At 41.6% G+C, this 24,117-nt stretch overlaps 2 long non-coding RNA genes across 2 annotated transcripts in view; both read right to left on the reverse strand.

Annotated features, from left to right (window-relative positions):
• Positions 1 to 1,167: 1,167 nt before the first annotated feature.
• LOC141084507 (uncharacterized) lies at positions 1,168 to 20,408 on the reverse strand. Its single transcript, XR_012231015.1, has 3 exons — positions 19,967 to 20,408; positions 4,839 to 4,874; positions 1,168 to 1,223 (listed from the first exon to the last, which is right to left on the reverse strand). It is a non-coding gene; the product is annotated as an uncharacterized lncRNA (long non-coding RNA).
• A 2,921-nt stretch (positions 20,409 to 23,329) lies between these two features.
• The window catches only part of LOC141083589 (uncharacterized), a 45,424-nt gene continuing 44,636 nt past the window's right edge, over positions 23,330 to 24,117 (reverse strand). The window contains exons 3-4 of the long non-coding RNA XR_012230761.1: positions 23,968 to 24,030; positions 23,330 to 23,387 (exon numbers count right to left, since the gene is read on the reverse strand). This is a non-coding gene — a long non-coding RNA (uncharacterized lncRNA). The remainder of the gene's footprint in view (positions 23,388 to 23,967; positions 24,031 to 24,117) is intronic.

The following is a 24,117-nucleotide window of genomic DNA, read 5'->3' on the forward strand; positions in this document are numbered from 1 at the left end:
CACTGAAGGTATGCTTGCTTCCAAGCCGATACAAAACTCTTGGAAGGTCACGTTTGTATTCAACTTTATCATTAAGCAACAAATCTGTGATACAAAGAGGTAAAACTAAAGCAAATCAGAAGCCTTATTTGCATCCATGTCTTATAAATGCCATAGACTTGAAAGGTTGAGTCTGAGTCACATACATCAATCTCAGCTGTATGACTTTATTTGATTTGTGAATACATCCATTGTATTCTATGGGTTAAAGTACTGTACTGTAAAGGGGAAAAAAGGAATCGGACTGCACTTGGACATATCACACAAATGTGTGAATGTAGCCTTAAAGGGGTATTCCCATCTCCAAGAACCTACCCCAATATATAGTAGGTATAATAATAATAATAATAATAATAATAATAATAATATTAGAAAACCTGCTGACAGATTCCTTTTACAGTGATCCTGTCACCAGGTTTGGTCGATACGAGATACGGCCACCGTCTTTCAGGCCTGATATACAGCATTCTATAATGCTGTACATCTGCCCCCGACCTGACCTGTAAAAGAAGAAAAATAACTTTTATTATACTCACCTGCAGGGCGGTCCAGTCCGAGGGGTGTCACTCTTCTTGATCTGGCGCCTCCCATCTTCTTGCGATGCCATCCTCCTTCTTGGTTTGTATGGATGACGCGTCACTGCATCATCCACACAGTCTCTCCATCACCCCTTGGACAGGACTGCCCCGCAGGTGAGTATAATAAAAGTTATTTTTCTCTTACAGGTCGGGTCAGGGGCAGATATGCAGCCTTATAGAATGCTGTATATCATCCCTGAAAGGTGGTGGCTGTAACTCGTGTCGGCCAAAATTGGTGACAGGTTCCCTTTAATCACACTTCTAGCCAAACATCACTATAATATGAAAACAGCACAAACCAGACTGCAGCTCTGTTCACCCCATAAATCAATGCAATTTGGTTATTTAGGGTGTATGCAACTGGAAAAGTTTTGTTGTCAACTGAAGCTATAATGCAGATGTGACCAGAGAGTAACTGTATACACGAAAGCTCCTAAACACGGGTGCTGCGTGAAATCTGTCTATTTCTCATATTCCGTTTCAGGTGGCAATATACCAAAGGTAAAGAAAGCATGTAGGTGTAGTGTAACTTTCTGTTTTTAAAGATGAAGTAAAATGGGATTACTTACAGCTCATTCTTTGGATGATGTCAAGTATTTCACACTCCTAAAAAGAAAAAAAAAAATCCACAATGTGCAAACAATTCTTTGCAAAAACAATTCCTATGCTTAATGTGATTGGTGAAAGGCCTATAGCAAAGACCAGCTAAAATATACCATGTTTGGTATAATGTACAGGTTAGGTCGGGATACAGTTGCTGATCTGAAGAGCACAGTCTACTATAATAAAATGCACACTGTGCAGGATGTAATCCACAGGAGGCTCATGAGTGGTATTACGGTTTGCCTGCATTCATTCAATAGTAAGATTCATTTGTTACCTTCAGAGATGAACGAATTTGTTCAGATTCGGTTCCGAATACGATCGGAATCAAATATTGTTTTTGCAATATTCGTTGAACACAGCTGAACGCCATTAGAATCAATGGGAGTAGAAATTATCAAATATGTTCGGAACCGATCATAAGACATACATGCGGCACGAATAATGTTCGAATATGGCCCGAATATGTCAAAATCAGATTCAGGGCCAAAATTCGAACAAATTCGCTCATCTCTAGTTACCTCTAGTGCATAAAACTGTCCTGGTCATGTGAATGATACACATTATACTATGACATAATAGGTTATTTCTCCTATTAGCCAAAATGGCATAACATACACTGGATATATAGGGCACAATTCATCACACCTTTTATTCCAGTATACTAGCTTATAAAGCTTTGAAAATTCACAAAATGTTGGCGCAATTCGAGGCTGTGCTTTAACTTTGCAACTAGTGATAAGCGAGCGTATTCGGATAAGGAGTCATCCAAGCACGCTCGAGTGCTAATAGTATTAGAGCACTCCAAAGATACTCTATGTTCTAGTCAACGTGGATGCATGTTTCATGGCTCTTCGACAGCCGCAACACATGCCGTGATTGTCAAGCAAACAAGCAATCCCTGCATGTGCTGCAACTGGTGAACAGCCGAGAGACATGCAGCCATGGCGCTTCTAGCATAGTATTAGAGCACGCCAAAGATGCTCTATTAGCACTTGAGCGTGCTTGGATGACTCATTATCTGAGCACAACCTCCCAATTGTGCCAACATTTTGTGACTTTATAACGCTTTTTACGCCAGTAAACCATCAATATCACTATTTCCTACTTTTAGCATTTTCACCCAGTTTCGAGAAAGTGGCAGGTCAGTGGTGTAGCCACTGCTGCTCACCAAATTCATGAAGGGTGGCATTTGCTACCCCACAAATCATCCACCAGTGGTGACTGGAGTAGGATTTCTGGTGATGTGTAGACTGAGGTAAATGCCACTCATCCAACATGACTGATTCATGAAGAGCATCTGACTCCAGCACATCTCCTCAAGACCAGAGCGAACAATGCCAGTGTCGATCAATTGGACCCATAGCTCATGCGTCTGTTGTACAGTGGGTACGGAAAGTATTCAGACCCCTTTAATTGTTTCACTCTTTGTGTCATTACAGTAAATTCAAAAAAGTTCATTTTTTTTCTCATTAATGTACACTCTGCACTCCATCTTGACTGAAAAAAACAGAAATATAGAAATTTTTGCAAATTCATTAAAAAATAAGCCATAAGTCTTTTTGGGAATGATGCAACAAGTTTTTCACACCTGGATTTGGGGATCTTCTGCCATTCTTCCTTGCAGATCCTCTCCAGTTCTGTCAGGTTGGATGGTGAACATTGGTGGACAGCCATTTTCAGGCCTCTCCAGAGATGCTCAATTGGGTTTAGGTCAGGGCTCTGGCTGGGCCAGTCAAGAATGGTCACAGAGTTGTCCTGAAGCCACTCCTTTGTTAATTTTAGCTGTGTGCTTAGGGACATTGTCTTGTTGGAAGGTGAACCTTCGGCCAAGTCTGAGGTCCAGAGCACTCTGGAAGAGGTTTTCATCCAGGATATATCTGTACTTGGCCGCATTCATGTTTCCTTCAATTGCAATCAGTCGTCCTGTCCCTACAGCTGAAAAACACCCGCATAGCAGGATGCTGCCACCACCATGTTTCACTGTTGGGATTGTATTGGGCAGGTGATGAGCAGTGACTGGTTTTCTTCACACATACCGCATAGAATTATCACTAAAAAGTTCTATCTTCTTCTCATCAGAACATAGAATCTTATTTCTTATAGTCTGGGAGTCCTTCATGTGTTTTTTAGCAAACTCTATGGGGGCTTTCATATGTCTGGTACTGAGGAGAGACTTCCGTCGGGCCACTCTGCCATAAAGGCCTAGAGGGCTGCAGTGATAGTTGACTTTGTGAAACTTTCTCCCATCTCGCTACTGCATCTGTGGAGCTCAGCCACAGTGATCTTGGGGCTCTTATTTACCTCTCGCACCAAGGCTCTTCTCCCACGATTGCTCAGTTTGCTGGACAGCCAGGTCTGGGAAGACTTCTGTTGGTCCCAAACGTCTTCCATTTAAGGATTATGGAAGCCACTCTGCTCTTAGGAACCTTGACTATTGCAGAAATTCTTTTGTAACCTTGGCCAGATCAGGGCATTGCCACAATTCTGTCTCTGAGCTTCTTGGCCAGTTCCTTTGACCTCATGATTCTCATTTGGTCTGACATGCACTGTGAGCTGTGAGGTCTTATATAGAGAGGTGTGTGCCTTTGCAAATCAAGTCCTATCAGTTTAATTAAACACAGCTGTACTCCAATGAAGGAGTAGAACCATCTCAGGGAGGATCACAAGGAAATGGACAGCATGTGACTTAAATATGAAAGTGTGAGCAAAGGTTCTGAATACTTATGACCATGTGATATTACATTTTTTCTTTTTTAAAAGGGGTGCAGAGTGTACATTAATGAGAAAAAAATGAACTTTTTTTGAATTTATCAAATGGCTGCAAAGAAACAAAGGATGAAAAATTTAAAGGGGTCTGAACACTTTCCGTACCCACTGTATTTATCAGAAGAGTACTCTACCTGCCTCTCCCTGCTTTTTCCAGAAGTGATTGCTGACTGATATTGTGTTTCTGCATACTCATAAGCAGTCTATCACTGGTTGGCGACAGGCCGGTACAGCGCTTGTCTCTTGAATACACCGGACTCATCAACAATTTGTAAAACTTATTTTTCGGTACTCCTAATATTCTATTAATAAGGAGGTAGACTTGAATTATCCTTATTAATTGTAATTGTTCATTTAATGTGTAAGATAAAAACTCACAACACTGAAAAAAGCTTTTAGGGGCAAATACTCACTTTGGCTTCATTCCAACTATTTTCAGGCTGATTACTGTATATCTTATTAGTAACAATAAGCTATCACCAAAAGCTGTGATATTTGTGATTGTTTCGTAAATTTTTAATGTGCCCATCATTTTATCAGACAATATCGGAAAAAACTGGAAGACCCAGGTACATCAGAGGGTTGTCCAGTCCTGACAAAATTGGCAGACTTGACCAACTTTAGTCTGATTTGTATGATTCTCCTTGCCACAGATCTGCATCTCGGCTTTCTCAAGTATAATATGGTTTCTGACTTTAACATCTTTTACATTAGGTATCTGGTAATACTCGATGGTTAGGTTTAGTCTTTCTGAACTATTAGTAACTGTAACAATAAGCTAGTATACAAAGTCCAAACAATGAGTAACCACAAATATATCCAGGTTATAGTTTGCTGCTAGGCACATACATTTGGTCCTGGGAGTCCTGGCATGCCGGGGGGACCCTGCAACACATAAGTTTCATGTTAACAATTTATCCAGGACATAAATATATGGAGTTGTTTGGAGCTACATGGAATAAACAGATTAACAATGTATGTATACATTTCAGTAGTGACTCTAGATCATTCCTGAGGGCTTTGACATCTGCTCCCAACCACACAGTAAAGTTTGTGCTGAGTACATGTCTGTGGATTGAAAATACTAAATGAAGGTCAGTCCAAATCTTAAACCTCTTCACTGTACAGTAGGCCACAGCACTGAGACTTTATGGCAGCAAACGCCCAGGACCTCCACACTACTTGGCCACAAGCAGCATATGCCACTTTAAGGTACCTGTGTAGGGCCGTATAAAAATTTTGTCTCCTAAAACCAAATCCTGCTATAATATGAAGCATGAGAAATCACGTTTTTTCCTTAAGAAAGTCCACAGAAAATCCAAGCAAGTCCACAGAGAATTCACTGTGCATTTGTCCTGTTATATCATAGCCTAATATAAAATCTGAAGGAACACACTTCCATATACCTTTTATATGAAATGAATGGCCTTGTAAGGGGTTGGAGAATTAACCCCTTTAAGCCTTCTTATTGTATGTATATATTTAACATATTTATATTGTTGTTGCTGTAGTACCCATGTATTATATGTTGTCTTAATGCTGTTACTTGTGTATGATAGGGATAGTGCAGTCTGTGTTGTAGACACTAAATGGAGGCATTGAGTCCACTACATGCAGGATACACTGCAGCACACATAGGAGTTAATTTGTAGGAGGGGTTCATAGGGGAATAAGCCAGGAAGGTCTTCCTGTTCTAGTCAGTCTGGGGCCTGACCCTGTAGTGCTTGGAGGGGAAATATGCCCGAGCTGCCTATCTACCCCATAACGTTAAAAGGTATTCCCAGTCATTCACAGGGGGAAATTAGAGAAGAACCAGCTACAGCAGAACCAGTAGTAGAGAGGAAAAGAAGGAAGTAGAGGAAGATGGAAGGTCATAGTAAAAGTGTAAGGGCAGGTCGCTCCAGTATGTGGTGGATAGCCTCGTGGGCTGGATCTCTGTTGTCTGAGACGAAGCAGACAGGCGAATGTTCTACTGTTGTGACACTCCACAGGGAGGACACTGAGGGGTCGTCTAAGACACCATGTCCTGCGGAAACACTTAGTGACACAAGGAACAGTGAAGGGAAAGATGAAGTTATGTGCCGTCTTTACTGTGATGGAAATGCTGGAAACTACGTGGATGTTTTGTGTCCTGAAGCTAATAAATATGTTCAGTTAAGAGTTGCCTTGGACTCTGTCTCTATTCTTTGGGATCCAGGACCAGCTTCAAGTCAATGCTGCCAAGAAGACACTGGTAGCACCGTGAGTACCGATGGTAACATGCAAGAAGAAAGGTACTGTTCCTGTAGAGTGAGGCCAGGGTGTTCAATGCCCGACAACCTCAGCCACGACTACCACCCAGGCGGACCTTTACAATTGGCATAGTTGGCAGGATGCCGACACCTTACAATGCGGAGGACCCGCAAGGAAAGAAGATGATGTTGATTCAAGTGTTCCTGATTGACCAGTAAAAAGACCCAGAAAGATCTGGATGTGACAAGTTTGACCCGAGGAGTGCGGGTTGAAGATTCTGCAATTGTGAGTAAATTACCGGATGTGACTGAAGAGCTGGATTTGTCAAGGACTGTGATTGTGACTGACATTGTGAGTGATAAGATGGTGGCCATGAAGATGGAGGACTTTGGTGCCAAAAATGACTGTAATGACACACTTTGTGAGCATGAGAGTGCAGGCAATGGTGCCAAAAGTTGACTGTCAGTCCCCCTGGTCCGCCCTTGGTGGACGCGACGAAGAAGAACAAGGACTCGCCCCTTTCAACAGGTTGCAAGACCATGGGAGGAGTGGCTAGAAGCGACCCCACCTCGGAACGGTCGGAGCCCAGAAGAGGAACTAGTGTGCATAGGCCACGTAAAATTAAAATGGCGGCAGGAGGAGGAAAGAATATGACCCAGATGGAAGGACGCCGCCACAGAAGAGTACCTGTTACCGGAGAAGAGTAACCGGCTGTTGCCAGAACCCGAGCTACAATGTCCACATAGCCTGAAACGCCATCAACCTGAGCCAGAACCAGCGACCACCCCGTCGGAACATCTACCGGAGAAGCATGCCACGGGATTCTAGGCCGAGGCCTCCACAACAACTGGAACAGAAGTCGGAGCATCACCGGGAGGCAGAACGTTCATGTCCAGAGCTTGTTTCTTCAATCCAGTGGGGACCGGAAGTAAAGACAGCCCCGGAGGAACCAGAGCCGGAAGAGAAGGCCAAGCTGAAACTTCATCATCGGGAGCCAGAGCGTAAAGCAGCATCCGTGTAGGGATCTGTCGTATGCAGGACGGATGCGGCCGGAGCTTCGATATCACCAACAGTGAGTGAACCATGACCCCTGACACCAGAGGGCTGGTTCTTGCCAAGACCTTCTACCCCGATAGGCCATACTGTCCATCGGTCCACTGTCCTGGGGAGTGAGCCACTTGATTTGTCCCAAAGTCATCGGGGATGATAGGTCAGGTCCATGATGGGCGCAGGTGCGGAGTCGGATAACAGGGGTCTGCAGTTTCATCTTGAATGGAGCAGAGTTGAGCATGCTTGGCCTCTGCTCTCTCCATTATCTATAGCAGTGTTTTTCAACGCCAGTCCTTTCAAGATTTCCTTAGTATTGCAAAGGTGATGGAATTAATGCCTGAGCAGGTGATGAAATTATCACCTGAGGACTGAAGTTGAGAAACACTGATCTATAGAGAGAGTAGAATTGGGCGAACCTGAACAGTAAAGTTTGAGCACGGACACCAAACACCGACTTCACCAGGAAGTCCGTGTTACTGTTTGGGTTCAACAGTAACCGCCAGTTAGAGAGCTGCTGTACCCATGCTCTCAAATGACAGCGTGAGCCCACAACTGTGATTGAAGGTAAAAAGTTTCTCTTCTTTCACAGGCATCGGCTAATGGGACTACTATTTCCATCAGCATACGCCTGCTCCTGCTAATAACAGTGAGAGTAGGCGATGGCTGATGGGAGTATGCCTGCACTCTAAATAAATAATTTATGATTGCGGGGGTCAATCCTGTCAAAGGAGTTCTTTTAATCACTTAGAAGCTTCTGACACGGTTGACAGTAGTATTTTAGAGGTTAGTCAGCTCCAAACGGTTTCGGAACCAGTTGGGGTCGATGCCACAGGGTGTTAGCTGTCACCCATGGGATTTGTGCCCGCTGGGATGAACTATTCACTTTTTCTTTGGTGCCTTGAAAAAACGGCTCTGAGGAATAAGGTCTTTTATTGGCCACTGTTAAAAGGATCATGATCAGTTGTTAAGAGGTTAAATGGGTTGTCCACTACGCAGACCTGGCTTCACTACAAGTTCGCAGGCAGGAAGAAAATCTTGTGCATGTGAAAGATTTGTACATTTGTGACAGGCCTATGAGCACAATATCTAGAGTATGTCAATTAAACGCTCATGGAAGCGATTACAGGATCGGAGGCCAGACTGGTCTGGAAGAATCAACACTCACCCAGACTAGTCCTGTCTTATTTGTATATAACCAGTCTCATTTTAAACTTGTTTTTAAAGAGAGAAGTTTCTATGACACATAAAAAAATGTTGGTCTTATTCATTAAGCCTTGTTTTTCATATGCCAGTCTTAATTATGGATGTGCAAGATATGCATAATTCATTAAATGGTGCACGTAACTTAAAGAAGTACTCCTCCTCCCAACAAAATCTTTATCCTCTTAATATTTTGCAGTCATCATATTATATAGCACTGTGTACTTACAGTTGCTCATTTTGCCTTTCTACCCCACTAACTCTTCTCTTTTCCATTCGATCTATGACATCACGTGATTAAAAACTGTCTAGCGAAATGCTACTAAGCTCTATGTAGTCACTGTAAATGTCCGTGGCACGGGGAGGAGGGAGAAGCTGGGTCAGGAATTGAAGAGGAAAATGATTTCTGCAGGGAAAAGAGACTTTCTATTTATACATAGACCTAATTGAAAAGAGAACAATTAGCTGGGTAAAAGGGGAAAATGAGCAACTGTAAATACACGGTGCTATATAATATGATGACTGCAATGTATTAAGAGGATAAAAACTTTGTTTGAAGAACTTTTGTAATGAATAAAGCACATTGTATCACTGGCATGCGTGTCCGAGCATCTCACCAGAAACGTTACTCCAGTCGATGACTGGACAAATATTTCTGGCGTAAGTTACGCAACAACTTTTGATTGGATGGGATTGGACATGCCCCGTTCTCCCACAGCTCTGTCCACTTTGGCAGAGCTGGCCAAAGCTATTGTGAAAAACTGAAAGCTGTAATTTTTTTTCTGCAACTTCATGTTGTGCAAAAAAATTGTGACATTTGGTTCTATTTTAAAAAACAGTATTATGGCGAAAACACCTTCATGAATCACAACCTTTGTTTTAAGACTACGCTTATTGATAGTTATAGTGGCACATTATTTAGTGTAGGGGAGCTGCAAGGTTCCCTGTAAGAATTTTTTGTATAGTAGACAAGGTTTATTTCATCACATTCCTATTCAGAGTGTTGTGTTTACAAGTGAAGAATAAATCTACTTGGATAAGAACACTAAGTTTTGTGTGTTATTCGGACTCAGTTTCTTATACAGATAAATTACTTTAATCTGGCATCCAGTCTGGAAATTTCTACAATATGGCAAACTACTTGATTCTCACTAATTTAAGAATAGAACTAGGAAAAGTAGTTGGAGAGAAGGTACTATATTAAAAGTATCTAAAGTTTTTTTTTAAAAGGCTCATAAAGACAAATACTATATAAAAAATATTTGTGGATATTTGGCCTACATTATTATTTTTATTGTGCAGAATTCCATTCCATTCATTCCATCCATTGTGCATTCTTTAAAATGTATTCATGTAGACATTCTGATAAGGATCATCATTAGAGAGATTTTTTTTTCTTCACTTTACATTTGTAGAATACACATGGAATATGCTGCAAAGTTCGGTCAGAGAGGAGTCCGAATGCTGAGGGGCAAAACTGGTAAGCAATGGCACTGTATGTTGCCTACTGTAAGGAGGAAGGGAATGGTTGTCCAACTGCCCATGTGCTGTTTTCTCCATTATAGTCTGCATGAGATATAAAAATACTTTTACCTGCTGATATGGCTTTTCCCCATTTTACTTTTCTAAAATGTCCCAGTACTTGAGCATTTTATGCTCCTCTGTCTCTTTTCTCTCTTGTGTACAGTACAGGAGATTGCAGTTCTGGAATATGACCGCACTGGAGGATAATGGGTTTCGATCGCTTCTCGTTTGTTCTTCTGAAATCTTTGTGTGTTAATGTGAATCTTTTTTTCTCAACAGATTTTTTGTGACCTTGTTAATTATTTGAATTAAAATTTGTGATGGTTCTGTGATCACGACCCGATATCTTAGAAATTTCAATAGTGCCCCATCCCTCTGTATGACTTGTAGCAATTTTTGGACTTTTCAATTCAATAAATCTTTCTGGACTCATTTTGCATGAGAAATACAAGCTGCCTAATAATTCTGCACACCGTGATAAAGAGTGTTGTATCCTCAGGCTATGTGCACATGGTGCAGATTCTGCTGTGGATCCGCAGCGTTTCCGGCTCTGTGGGTCCGCAGCAGATTTAGCTGCGTTGTACAGTACCATTGTTTTCAATGGTTAACTGAAAAACGCTGTGCACATGCTGCAGATTTTTCCGCGTGGATTTGCTGCGGGTTCAAATCCGCAGCATGTCAATTCTGTGTGCGGATTCCGCTGCGGTTTCACACCTTCTCCATTGTAGAGGTGTAAAACCGCAGGCTAATCCGCAGGTAAACCGCAGGTCTTTTGACCTGAGAATTTACCTGCGGATTTTTCCAAATCCGCGCGTAAAAATCCGCAGGACCTAAATCTACGTGTGCACATAGCCTTAGGCCTCACACTTCGACATTACACAAAATACATCCCTTGATATACTTAATCTAATAAGCATTTAAGGTTATACAACTTAGAGTTGGAAAATCTGCATAAAATGATGATCAAAATTAGAGCTGAATATCTTCAGTTCCCCGCTTCTTCGGCATGCTATAGCGCATACCGAATAAGCTACAGCGGGAACACGGCTTCCTGATCGGTGCCGCAGCTGTATGTGTTGCTGCTGTGTCACAGTGACAACACATGTATGGAGAGCCTGTGTGTTGGGCTCTCCATGCATGTGCTGTGACTGTGACACAGCCGCGACACATGCGGCGATCAGCTGTTCAGCCGGTGCGATCCAGGAAGCGTGCCGAAGAAGCGGGGAACCGAAGATATTCGCTCAACTCTAATCAAAATATTCACTTGCCTAATAATTCTGCACACAGTGTATCAATTGATTATTTACAGTTTGGAATCCTAATAAAATAATACAAATTTGTATTGGAATGCGGATGGGATGCCTAAAGGCGTAGGAAACTTGTTGCATAGGTTTATGAGCTTTATCTGTCATGTTTTAGCTTCCGTACCTTCTTTTTTATTTTTACATTTGTGGCGCCCCTGAGGCTCAGTCGCCACAGAGGTACTGCACCTCCTCCTGAGGTGTGGTATCCCACCATCCAGGTAAGGTGGAGACTCCAGACCACCCTCCAACACCTGCACCCCACACCACAAAGTAGTGTAGCAAAGCACCTTCGGCGGCTCCCTGCTTGGAGTGTAGCATAGCACCCCTTGGTGGCTCCCTGCTTGGAACACGAAACATGCTGGGAGGTGGGTGGAGTTAGATTACATTAAAAAGAGCGGGAAGAGTTGAGGAGGACAGTTCAGTTCAGTTCAGTTGGTTAGAGAGTTGGAGAGAAGAAGATCCGCGGAGAGAGGGATAGATGGATGGAAGTGCTGCAGCAGACCCCAGTGACCTGGGTCTGCTGGCATGGGAACGGGAGAGAGAGAGAGAGCAACATAGACTGAAAGCCAGATTCTCCATAGAAAGAAAGACTAGTATGGAACGTGAGGAGTAAAAGAGAACAGAGGATGTGGGTTAGAAGAGAACCCTTCCTAGAAGTTCTAAGCGCAAGGCCAGGGCCCGGTCCCCGAGGTTGTATGGATACTAATGGTCCTGCAGCAGACACCGGAGGAATAGAAGTAGTGACCACTTTATTCCCACACCAGACTTGGGGGCACAACAGCAACTGGATAGTGAGCCGGGACTTAGTAGCCAGGCATCCCCGAAGCAGGCTACAGCTGTCTGCCGTACAAGTAGAGTTCATAAGAACACCGGACAGGAGGCACTCCAGTGTAACTCAGTACAAGGAGTACTTCACTCAAAGGCTCTATAAGAGGAGACGTTCAGAAAGGCACATGTTGGCGGAGTGTTGGAAAGGAGTATTCCATCTGGCCTGGAGGATGACTGAGTCCCTGACCCGGAGGACTCGGTACGGAGGCAGTCACCTGTTTGTACAACAGACTGTGAGTAAAGCTTTGGAACTACATGCCCTGGTGTCTTCCACTTATTCCTGCGCCAACCTGCCCAGCACTGCTACATCCTTTGCGCCTGACACTACACCATCTATGTGTCACTTCATTTACTCTGCCCTGGGACTACAGCCCTGCCTGTGGAGGGCTATAACATCATTACTGCACCACACCATTTGTCCCAGAGGATCTGTCTGCAGCGTCGGCTTATATCTTCATTGCCGAACACCACAGGTGGCGTCACGAATCACTTATAAACTTTCATCACCATAAGCACACTGAAACAATCCCTTTTACAATGGGCGCCCAGGGCCACGGGCCGGGTTACAGCTGCCGTGACATCTCCTATTGAAGCTCATCGGGCCCGGTACCGAGTACCCCACAGCCCTGGGAGGGCAACCCACATTCTATTCAATTTTGCTTTAAAATGCCATTTAGTAGATCCTATAGATCCTAATAAATGAATAAGGCAGCATGTATATACTTTATTTTGTTGATATGAACCTATTTTTAACCCCTTACCTACATAGGATGTACTGGTATGTCCCGTTTTGAAGTGCCTTCCCAACATTGGATGTACCAGTACGTCCTGGTGATTGTGCGGGTACAGGAGCGGTGCCCGCACGAACGCCGCCAGGAGCTCAACTTTAGTGATAGACTCTGCTTTCACAGCCGGGATGGGTGCCGTGCCCACCCTGCCCCTGCCTCTCTAACTTTTTAAATGCTACAATCAATAGTGATTGCAGCATTTAGAAGGAAGGGAGAGGGAGGGGGCTCTCTCTCCCACCCGATTGGCGCCCCTGTCCTGAGTGGGGGGGACCAATGGATGCCATTACAGCAGGAGATCAAATGATGACCTCCTGATCTGTCAGCTACTGTGGTATAGTCTAACAGGCGTTCAGTGTCTTACTGACAGGTATATACTGTATAATGTATTGCAGTGCTGGTGCATGGCAATGTATTATACCAGTGATTAGAGTCATAAAAGTTAAAGTCCCATACAAGTAAACAAGTAAAAAAAAAGTTTAAATAAATTGTAAAAATATTTTTTTAAGAATCACAAAATAAAGAAAAGAAAATGGAAAACATATATAGATTTATGTAAAAAAAGTACATATATTTGGCATTGCCACGTTCAGAATGACCTGATGTATGAAACTGTAAAAGTAGTTAACTTCTTCAGTAAAAAATAAAAAATGTGCTAAAAACTATGCTTTTTTATCATACTGTTAAACAAAAAGTAAAATAAAATGCGAACAAAACGTCGAATGTAAATAAAAATGGTATACCTGAAAACGCCATCTTGTCCTGCAAAAAACAAGCCATCACATAGCTCCATCAGCGGAGAAATAAATAGCTCTGAAAATTGCAAAAACTATTGTTTTTTCTTAAAAAATGTTTTTATTGTGTAAAAGCGGCAAAACATGAAATAAAAGGAAGCAAAGCTGTAATCAAACTGACCTGAAGAATAAAACTGCTTTATTGCTTTTACAACGGCATTAACCCCCCAAAAAAATACAGTTTCTGAATGGCTGTTTTGTGTTTATTCTGCCTCCCAAAGATTTGAATAGAATATTTTGTGCCAGTGTTACCCATTTTTATGTATGAAAATGTTAAATCTTGGGCTAAAACAAAATTTTTGTAGTAAAAATGTAATTATTTTTTATTCACTGCCTAATGGTATAAAATTCTGTGACACACCTGTGGTGTCAATATGATCACTGCACCCTGAGGGTATGTGCACATGGTGCATATTCTGCTTTGGAATTTTCTGCGCAGATTTCACTAAATCTGCAGGTCAAATGCATATTTTCTGCGGATTTAGTGCTTTTTTTGTGCGGTTTCACTGCATGTTTTGTGCAGTTTTCCCCTGCGGTTTACCACCTGTGGATTTCTAGAATGGAGCAGGTGGAAAACTGCACCAAAAGCGCACAAAAGAAGTGACATGTGCACAGTGGATTTTCTTTCACATAGGTTGCAATGGTGCTGTACATCACATGTAGTTCTGCTGCGTATAAGCAGGGCCAAATCTGCTGCGTATATGCAGCAGAAACGCACCGTGTGCACATAGCCTTAGACGAATTCACTGAGAGGTGTAGTTTGTTAAAGGAGGTCACTTTTCAGGGGTTCTGCTGTTCTGGCACCTCAGGGGCTCTTCCAGTGGGTTATGGCACCCACAAACCTAACAGCAAAATCTGCACTACACTATGGGGTTGTTCTGTTGTTCTTGCACCTCTGGGTCTTTGCCAATGTGACATGGCACTCTGAAACCATTCCTGCAAAATCTGCTCCAATATGGTGCTTCTTGACTTCTGAGCTTTACGCTGTTCCTCAGAAGTAGTTTACGACCACATATGGTGTACTGGCGTACTCACAAGTAATTGTGTAACAAATTGTACCATTCATATTCTCCTATTATAACTTTTGAAAATTAAAATCTTGGGGCTAAATTAAAATTATAGCAGAAGAAATGGTAATTTTCCATTTACTCAGCCCAATGTTATCCAATTCTATGAATCAACTGGGGGTTAAAAATGCTCACTAAACCCCTATATGAATTCCTCAAGGGTTGTAATTTTCAAAATGGGATAAATTGTGGTAGTTTCTGCTGTTTTGGCATGTCAGGACGGAGCTCTTCAAATGTGACATAGCATCGCAATCTATTTTAGTCAAAATTGTGCACCAGGATTCAATTGTTCTCCTTCCCTTATGAGCCCTGCTGTGTGCCCAAACTATAGTTTTCAACCATGTATGGGGTATAGTGTACTCAGGAAAAATTGCTCAACAAATTGTACAGTCCATTTTCTCCTCTTACCTTTGTGAAAATTAAAAGATTATGGTTAAATCAGTATTTTTGAGGGAAAATTGTATTTTTTCATTTTCACGGCTCAACGTTATAAAATTCTGTGAAGCACCTGTGGGTTCACACCTCTAGATCAGTTTCTTGAGAGGTGTAGTTTCCAAATTGGGGTCACTTGTGGGCGGTTTCCACTCTTTTGCACATCAGGAGCTCTGCAAATGCAACATGGTGTCCTCTATCTATTCCAGTGAATATTGCACTCTTAAAGTCAAATGGTGCTCTTTCCCTTCTAAGCCCTGCCATATGCCCAAATAATAGTTTTCCACCACATATGGCTTATCATTGTACTCAGTAGAATTTATACAACACGTTTTATGGTCCATTTTCTCCTGTTACCCTTGTGAAAATGAAAAATTTGGGGCTAAAGCAACATTTTTGCGGGAAATTTATTTTTTTCATTTTCACGGCTCAACATTGTAAAATTCTGTGAAATACCTGTGGTTTCAAGGTGCTCATCATACCTCTACATAAGTTCCTTGAGAGTAGTGTCCAAAATGGGGTCACTTGTGGGGAGTTTCCAATGTTCAGGCTCTGCAAACACAACATGGTGTCTGCTATTGGAGCATCCCCAGGGCTGTGGGATTACTCGGTACCGGGCCGGTGTCTTAAAGGGATGTGTCGCGGTGGCAGTGACCCGGTCCTTGGTCCTGGGTGTCCATGTGAAATAGGTGGAATGAAGCTGAATAAAGTTTATAGGTAGATAGCTCGTGACACCACCTGTGGTATCTGGTCAGAAGGGAACTAACACTGCAGTTCAGATCCTCTGGGACAGATGGTGTGGTGCAGCAAGGATGGAATAGTTCTCCACAGGCAGAGCTGTAGTCCCAGGGCAGCGGTAATAGATGTTGAGGTAGATGGTGTAGTGTTAGGCACAGAGATTTAGCAGTGCTGAGTAGGTGGGCGCAGGAAGAAGGCAATGACACAGCTGAATGCAGTTCAAATGCTTTACTCACGTTTCTGGCATAGACAGGTGCCCGCTTCAGTGCTATGTCCTCCAGGTCAGGGGCTCAGCCAACTCTCAGGCAGATGGAGTATACCCTTCCAGCACACCCTCTCGGGTGCCTTTTCTGAACGTCTCCTTATTAGCGCTAATCTGAAGTACTTGTAGTTATGAATTACACTCAAGTTCCTCTTTCTTGCTGTTCCTTAGAACTCCACTCACATGACAGGCAACTGTAGCCTACTTCAGAGACTCCTTACAATCATCTCACGGCTCACATACGTTGCTGCTGTGTCTTCAAGTCTTAGGTGGGAATAAAGTGGTCACAACTTCTATTACTCCGGTTTCTGCTGTAGGATCATTAGCATCACACACAGCCTCGGATACCAGCGCCCGGCCTTTGGTGCTTAAACTTCGAGAAGGGCTCTGCTCTAGCCCTAGTCCCCAGTCTCTCTCCTCCTCATGTTCCATTCTTATCTATCTTCCTTCTGAACAACTGATCTTTCCTTTTCTCTCTTTCCTTGCCAACAGCTCCAGCTCACAGGAGGCTGCTGCAAACATGTCCTCTCTCCATCCCCCTCCGGGGATCTCCTGTCTTCCTCCCCTCTCTATAGAATCATAGAATCATAGAATCGTAGAGTTGGAAGGGACCTCCTGGGCCATCTGGTCCAACCCCCTGCTCAAAGCAGGATTTGCTAAATCATCCCAGTCAGATGTCTGTCCAGCCTCTGTTTGAAGACTTCCATTGAAGGAGAACTCACCACTTCTCGTGGCAGCCTGTTCCACTCATTGATCACTCTAACTGTCAAAAAGTTTTTTCTAATATCTAATCTGTGTCTCCTCCCATTCAGTTTCATCCCATTGCTTCTAGTCTTTCCTTGTGCAAATGAGAATAACGTTGATCCTGCTACAATATGACAGCCCTTTAGATATTTGTAGACAGCTATTAAGTCTCCTCTCAGTCTTCTCTTTTGCAAACTAAACATTCCCAAATCCTGCAACCTTTCCTCATAAGACAGGGTTTGCAGACCGGTCACCATTCTGGTCGCACTTTTCTGAACTTGCTCCAGTTTGTTGATGTCTTTTTTAAAATGTGGTGCCCAAAACTGGACACAATATTCCAGATGAGGTCTGACCAAAGAGGAGGGAAATAATGACTTCACGTGATCTAGACTGTATGCTTCTGTTAATACATCCTAGAATTGCATTTGCCTTTTTTGCTGCTGCATCACACTGTTGACTCATATTCAGTCTGTGATCTATTAGTATACCCAAGTCTTTTTTACATGTGCTGTCACTTAGCCCTATTCCTCCCATTCTGTATATGCTTTTTTCATTTTATTGCCCAGATGTAGTACTTTGCATTTCTCCCTGTTAAAAACCATTCTGTTAGTTGCTGCCCACTTCTCCAGTTTATTTATATCTTTTTGAATCTTCTCTCTCTCTTCTCTCGTATTAGCTATCCCTCCTAGCTTTGTGTCATCAGCAAATTTAATCAGTTTACCCTCAATTCCTTCATCTAAATCGATAAAGATGTTGAACAATACAGGGCCCAGGACAGAGCCCTGTGGTACCTCACTTGAGACATTCTTCCAACTGGATGTGCAGCCATTTACGACCACTCTTTGGGTCCGATCGCTAAGCCAGTTATGAATCCACCTAACAGTTGCCTTGTCCATTACATACTTAGCCATTTTTTCAATAAGGATTGTATGAGAGACTGTCAAATGCTTTGCTGAAGTCAAGATATACTATATCTACAGCATTTCCTTGATCCACCCAATTAGTGATTCCTTCATAGAAGGAAATTAAGTTAGTCTGACATGACTTATTAGTTACAAACCCATGCTGACTCTGTTTAATCACTTCATTCTTATCCAGGTACTGACATACATGTTTAATAATTTGTTCAAAGATCTTTCCTGGTATAGAAGTCAGACTCACCGGCCTATAGTTGCCTGGGTCCACCTTCTTCCCCTTTTTGAAGATAGGAACAATATTTGCTCTTCTCTAGTCTTCTGGCACTTCTCCTGTTCTCCAAGAATTTTCAAAGATTATGGAGAGGGGTTCAAAAATTTCTTCTGCTTTCTCCTTCAGTACTCTGGGGTGTAATTCATCTGGACTTGGAGACTTGAATTCATTTAGGTTAGCTAAGTGTTTCCTCACTATATTTCTGTTTATAGATATCCTGGATTCTTCTATTCCCTTAATAGGACAGTGAAGAACAGTTGATGTTACATTTCCTTTCTGAGAGAAAACAGATGCAAAATAGGAATTTAAAAGTTCAGCCTTCTCAACATCCTGTCTTACCATTTCATCATTTTCATCCTGTAAAAATCCTATAGCATCTTTGACTTTTCTTTTACTTTTGACATATCCCCAAAATCCTTTATTATTGCTTTTGACATCTCTTGCAAGCCTCAATTCATTTTCAGCTTTAGATAATCTGATTTGTGCCCTGCAGGTTCTGCAGACAGCAATATATTCTTCTTTAGATATGCCTCCCTCTTTCCATTTTATAAACATTTTTTTCTTTCTTTTTAGCATGTGCTTAAGTTCTGTGTTCATCCATCCTAGTTTCCTTAAATGCTTCCTATTCTTCCCTCTTTTCAGAATTGTTAACAACTGTACTTTGAAAATTTCATTTTTCAAGATTTCCCATCCTTCCTGGACATTTTTGTCTTTAAGGATATCCAGCCATTGGATCCCTCCAATTCTCTTTCTGAATCCCTTAAAATTTGCCTTTCTGAAATCTAACCTTGACATCTGAGTCTTCACAGGTCTTCCGCCTCTAGTTATCCAAAATTCTAAAATAGCATGGTCGCTACCTCCTAGAGTCCCAGCCACTTTTACCTCCTCAACCATTTCCTCCCTGTTTATAAGGATTAGATCCAAGGTAGCAGTTCCCCTTGTTTTCTCCCCTACCTTTTAGAAGATAAAGTTGTCAGCAAGAGAGGATAAGAATTTCCTTGACCTGTTAGTTTTGCCTGAGAGAGATTCCCAACAAATGTCTGGATAGTTGAAATCTCCCATGACAACTATGTCATATTTTTTGGAGAACTTGGCCATTTGATGCATAAAGAGTTCATCCATGTCTTCAGCTTGCACAGGCGGCCTGTAGTAAATCAAAAGGAATCTACAGTGGCGCTCAGAGTAAATGGTGCTGCAGAATTAAACAAAAAAACACTATTTTGTCAGTATAATCATAAAGAAATAAATAAAAATAAAAATAATAAATTCGCGCACACAAAACCCTTCACCTTAATAAGGAATTGGTTGAGATGAAAAACTATTAAGTAGCAATAAACACAATATACCAAGGAAGTAAATAATTCCGTAAAAAAGCAAAATACTTAAAATTAAAAATTAAAAATATGCTGTTGGAGATTCAACTGGAAAAAGTCCAAAATAATTAATCACTTCAGTAAAAAATCGGAATATATTCTGAGGTTATAACAATTTATTTATTTAACATACACATAGGGGTAAAATACTCGTTTAGAAAACAAAACCTCAGTGTAAAACATATGAAATAATCAGCAATAAATATAAATGGATATAGCGCTATATCTCTAAATGAAAAAAGGGTCAAAAGATATGTATGTACCACCACTTGAAGTAAAAAATGTTACTAAACGTCATCCAACTAAAAAAAAAAAAAAAAAAAAAAGAAAAAAAAATTTTTTTTTTAGACAAATAAATATTTTCAGATAAATGGCAAATTAATTGTAATCACATGGAGATTGCCCCGGCCGGTGGCTATATCTCCTACCAAATAATTTCCTATATAAAAAAGATACCTTTAGTATTCCCAATAGAAATAGCAGGCTATTAATGAGCAGCTGTGGCACATGAGATCTGTACTTGCGGTTCCATTAGATACGGCAGCTCCATTCTATGAAATAAAGGAAGCGGGACCTGAAGTAACACCGGTAACATATGTTCAGCAGCGTTCAGGCTGTGTAGTGTTTGTCTCCATTAGTTTCAGCGTCTCCGCTCTCTGGATTGAAAAGAACAGAACCTAGTGTGACGCTGGTGTCACGTGTTCAAATGCGCTCCACATGAAACACTGGCGCTAGAGACCGGTGCGGTATGCGCCTCCACAACAACCAAAAGATAGGGGACACTTGCGCCGATCAGTTGCAGAGAAAGTTCCGATAGTCCAAATTAGCAGCTGCAGGTCTGCTATTAAACGAAATAGAAGTCGAACTAGACTTGCCACAGATGATCACACGACCAGAGCTTGCCTGCTGGCTAAACGGAATACAGGTTGCAGAAAGGACCAAAAAGCATGGTCTCATGTGCCACAGCTGCTCATTAATAGCCTGCTATTTCTATTGGGGATACTGAAGGTACCTTTTTTATATAGGAAATTATTTGGTAGGAGATATAGCCACCGGCCGGGGCAATCTCCATGTGATTACAATTAATTTGCCATTTATCTGAAAATATTTATTTGTCTAAAAAAAAATTTTTTTTTTTTTTTTTAGTTGGATGACGTTTAGTAACATTTTTTACTTCAAGTGGTGGTACTTACATATCTTTTGACCCTTTTTTCATTTAGAGATATAGCGCTATATCCATTTATATTTATTGCTGATTATTTCATATGTTTTACACTGAGGTTTTGTTTTCTAAACGAGTATTTTACCCCTATGTGTATGTTAAATAAATAAATTGTTATAACCTCAGAATATATTCCGATTTTTTATTGAAGTGATTAATTATTTTGGACTTTTTCCAGTTGAATCTCCAACAGCATATTTTTAATTTTTAATTTTAAGTATTTTGCTTTTTTACGGAATTATTTACTTCCTTGGTATACTGTGTGTATTGCTACTTAATAGTTTTTCATCTCAACCAATTCCTTATTAAGGTGAAGGGCCTGTAGTAAATGCCTACAATGGTGTCCTTTCCATTGTTCTGTCCTTGTATTCTTACCCAAACAGTTTCCACAGAACTCCCAGTCTCTGAAGCTTCAATCTCTGTGCAGATGTACGCGTTTCTAACATACAATGCGACACCTCCTCCTTGTTTATCAAGTCTGTTTCTTGCAAATAAGTTGTATCCTTCTAGTCTTGTATTCCAATCATGTGTATTGTCCAACCAAGTTTCAGTGATTCCAATAAACTTATTGAATGTGGTTTGGAGCACTTTGAGGGGAGCAGTTTTTAAAATAGTGTCACTTTTAGATATTTTCTGTCACATAGGCCCTCAAAGTCACTTCAAATATAATGTGGTCCCCGAAAAAAATGGTTTTGTAAATTTTGTTGGAAAATTGAAAATTTACTGATTAACTGTTATCACTTCTAACTTCCTAACAACAAAAATATTAGGCCGGTTTCACACTAGCGCATTTTCAACGCGCGCACGGCCGGGGGTAGCTCCGCCCCCGATCTGGCTCTCTGCCCGGCGTGCCCGCCCCTTCCTTGTAGCGCCGCCTCCTAGCGGACAGCGGCGCCTGCGATCGGCGCACCCTATCTTTAGCATAGGGTGCGCCGATCGTGCGCAGGCCGTGCGCTAGTTGCGCTTTGACCTGCGCTGCGCACTTTTGACGGTGCGCCGTGCGCGCCAAAATCAAACTTTTCAGATTTTGGCGCGCACGGCGCACCGTCAAAAGTGCGCAGCGCAGGTCAAAGCGCAACTAGCGCACGGCCTGCGCACGATCGGCGCACCCTATGCTAAAGATAGGGTGCGCCGATCGCAGGCGCCGCTGTCCGCTAGGAGGCGGCGCTACAAGGAAGGGGCGGGCACGCCGGGCAGAGAGCCGGATCGGGGGCGGAGCTACCCCCGGCCGTGCGCGCGTTGAAAATGCGCTAGTGTGAAACCAGCCTTAGATTTAAAAAAAGATGCAAATGTAAAGAAATTTACCACTCACATGAAATATAATATGTCACGAAAAACAGTCTCAGAATCACTAGGACCTTTGAGGGCTGGTCTTATTAGGCTGGTAAGGGACCAATATCCATAGACCTTCCAAGCCTGTTTATATCAGCCCTCAGTTGTCTGTTTTTTTGGGGTCTTCCCAATTTTAATAACCATCAAAGGCAAATCAGACAGCTGGGGGTTGATAATAAAGGGCTGGATATTGGTCCTTTCCTAGCATAATAAGACCAGCTTACTGCTGTCTGCTTTCCATTGGCTGGTTATTAAAAATATAGGGGACCGCACATCATTTTTAAATTATTTATTTATTTTACACTGTTCTTCCCTTGAACTGTCCCTACACTGGTCAATCCTTGTCATGACTGTGACAGCTGTCGAAGTGCCCACAGCCTAAAAGCTTGTGCTGTGGCATTTCAACAAGCTTTATTAAGTATTCAAACTCCGAACAGTAACTTTCAAGAGAAGTCTGTGTTTGGCATTCAGTACCGGACATTAGGGTTCTGGTATGAACACTGAATATTACATTTGCGGGTTTGCTCATCCATAATTATCTCAGAAAGTGTCACTGGGCAGAATTGTAAAATTTGGCCTGGTTAAGGGGTTAAAGATCACTTTCCTGTCTGAAAATTTTATACTCAAAATTTCCATTTCTTAGTCTTTTAATTGTTCATTTTCCATCTCTTTATTTGTTGTTAGTTTATTATATGCTGGCTGAATTATACAGCAATTAAAGAAGCAATCCTGTTTTTATCCTCTTAATATATTGCAATCATTATATTATATAGCACGGTGAACTTATGTAGAAACAGGAAGTCTCTTTTCCCTGCATGAATCATCCCCTTCTTCATCTGCTAATCCAGCTGCTTCTCCACTCCTCTCCCCTTACATGGACTTTTGCAGTAATAGCTCATGCTGAGAAAAGAGACCTCCTGTTTCTACATACGTAGAGCTTAAAGGGATTCAGCTTGTCAGTTATTAACCCCATGATGTCATAGACCTAATGGAAAAGAAAAGAATTAACTGTGCAGAAAGGCAAAATGAGCAAATGTAAGTACACAGTGCTATATCATATGATCACTGCTATATATTAAGAAGATAAACATTTTGATGGGAGGATTGCTTCTTTAAATGTTTTCATGTTGAAGTCACCTCATTCACATTGCAATGCAGATAAAATGCATTTTAATGTAATTTTAGTTTCCTACATTTTCATGAAAATCATGTTTATAAAGGAAATCATTTCTTAAATACAAAAACTATAGCACATACTTGTTCTCCTTGTGGCCCAGGATACCCCTTATGTCCTCTTTCCCCTTCTTTTCCAGATTGGTAGTTCTGTAAAAAGTAAAACATTGTGTGGGGGTGCAGACAAATTGCTCAGATTTAAAGCATGTTGCATTACTTTATCTGTGACAAATGAAGCAAATAACTCAATACTGTCACAGCACATGTTCTGACTTTCTGTTAAAATATCCTTAAAGGTTTTTTTCACAACAATTTCAGAATGTTGGGTGTCCGACACACAGCACCAGCATCACTAAGCTGGAGTTTTTAAGTTTGAGTTTACCTGTATTACGTGGCAGCAGCTGGATATAGACAGTGTACGGAGCAGAACACAACAGCTCCGTTACACTTTTTAGTGGCCCCTGCCGGTTGCTATAGATCAGCTCCTCTACAAATAATAATAGCTGATTGGTGGGCTTGCCCGGTGCAATGTACTCTGTTCTAATAATGATGACTTATCTTGGGGAAAACCTTTTTAATTCGAGGTGATGTTTGCTATCCTCTGTATATCATTATTAAAATTTCATGCAGCAGGTCCGACCGATTGAAAGATTACGTTCTCACAGAGCAGGTTCGGTAAAGTTATTCCTAAAACTGACTGGATCTAATCATTGTGTATAAATGGACTTACATCACCTCCATCATCTCCAGCGAATCCTTGCTCTCCTTTCATTCCAAGAAAGCCTTTTATTCCCTACAAATAGGAAACAAATCATTTATCTATCATTTATCCATCTTTTTTAATATTTTAACATAGGTGGACATACATAGTTTCATCTTC

The sequence above is a fragment of the Dendrobates tinctorius genome, unplaced genomic scaffold (assembly GCF_039654945.1).
Source record: "Dendrobates tinctorius isolate UK_male_01 unplaced genomic scaffold, ASM3965494v1 ptg000005l, whole genome shotgun sequence".
Classification (NCBI taxonomy): Eukaryota; Metazoa; Chordata; class Amphibia; order Anura; family Dendrobatidae; genus Dendrobates; species Dendrobates tinctorius.